Source organism: Octodon degus, unplaced genomic scaffold (genome assembly GCF_000260255.1).
Source record: "Octodon degus isolate 3935 unplaced genomic scaffold, OctDeg1.0 scaffold00013, whole genome shotgun sequence".
NCBI lineage: Eukaryota > Metazoa > Chordata > Mammalia > Rodentia > Octodontidae > Octodon > Octodon degus.
In genome coordinates this window covers 21,776,373-21,777,913 of record NW_004524589.1, presented here as the reverse complement: position 1 = coordinate 21,777,913, position 1,541 = coordinate 21,776,373, and the positions used below count along the sequence as shown (strand labels likewise).

Here is a 1,541-nt window from a genome sequence, read left to right as displayed (position 1 = left end):
AAGTATAGCTCTTTCATCCAAGAGTTTCTTCAAGAAAATATAGTCAAAGGAAGAGGACTGCTATCCAGATCTGTTTTACAAGCACAGAGTGTATCTCCATTCTTCACACACTTATGCAGCATTGGTGGTGATTATCAACTCAAAATTTCCACAAATTAGAGAATTATCCTCAAGAGTTTAATTCTTAATTTTTGAAAGGGCTATCAAATAAATGATAAGTAACTTTGTCAGACTGCTTCAAAATTTGTAGCACATCTTATTAACCAAAATGTGGCACATGAAGTTCTGTGATTAGAGATGCTCACTTTGATCTTGTAAAGACCAACAGATGACAGTGTTGAAGTGGCTATTGGTTTTCTCAAGGAATGTGGCCTCAAATTAACTCGTGTCCCCAAGAGGAATCAATGCAATCTTTGAATGCCTTCGAAACATTTTGCATGAATCTGAAATTGACAAAAGAGTTCAGTACATGATTGAAGTGATGTTTGCTGTATGAAAGGATGGATTTAAGGACCATCCGGTCATCCTTAGAAAGAATTAACCTTGTTTAAGAAGACTATCAGTTCACTCATATTCTCCCTTTGCAGGATGACTATAATCCTGAGGACATTCTTAATGTGTTCAAGATGGTTCCTAATTTTATGGAGAATGAAGTACAAAGCAATTAAGAAAGAAATACTTGAAGAAGGAGATAGTGATTTAAACACAGACCAAGAGGCAGGAAGTAGTGAAGAGGAAGAAGAGGAAGAGGAGGAAGAAGGAAAAGAGGATGAAGGTCAAAAAGTAACTATTCATGATAAGACAAAAATTAATCTAGTTTCATTTCAACATAAAATATATCTTGCTATTCAGTCAAGTTTAGATTTTGAAGAGTATGCTCACAAATTGCTGAAAATGGAATTTCCTAAAAGGCAAACAACTCTGCAATATAATACTTGATTGCTGTACATAACAAAAGACATATGAGAATTTTTTTTGTATTATTGACTGGGTGATTTTGCATGCTAAAAAAAGAATACACGGAATCTTTTGAAATTATATTCAAAGAACAGTATGTTACAATTCAACTCCTGGAAACAAACAAATTGAGGAATGTTGCCAAGATGTTTGCTCACCTCTTATACACTGACTCGCTTCTGTGAAACATTCTTGAATATACAAAGCTGAGTTAAGAAACCATTATATCATCTAGTAGAATTTTTGTCAAAATATTCTTCCAGGAACTGTGTGAATACATGGGTCTTCTTAAACTGAAAGTAAGATTAAAGGATGAAGCCCTATAGCCATTCTTTGAAGGATTATTACCTCGAGATAATCCAAGAAACTCTTGGTTTGCCATCAACTTCTTTACATATATAGGTCTTGGAGGTTTAGTGGATGAATTTTGTGAGTGTCTCAAAAATACAACAACAATTATCGTGGCCCAGAAATCAGATGTTGGACAAAGCAAATCCTGACTGTGCTCTTCATCTTTAGAGTCCTCCTTGGATTCTGACTCTGCAGACTCCTACTCTGTTCGCAGTGACAGCAGCTCAGAGTCA

At 35.2% G+C, this 1,541-nt stretch overlaps 1 pseudogene; it reads left to right on the top strand.

The window, feature by feature from the left end:
• LOC101585388 overlaps positions 1-1,541 on the top strand; it is a 95,478-nt pseudogene that overhangs the window by 91,242 nt on the left and 2,695 nt on the right.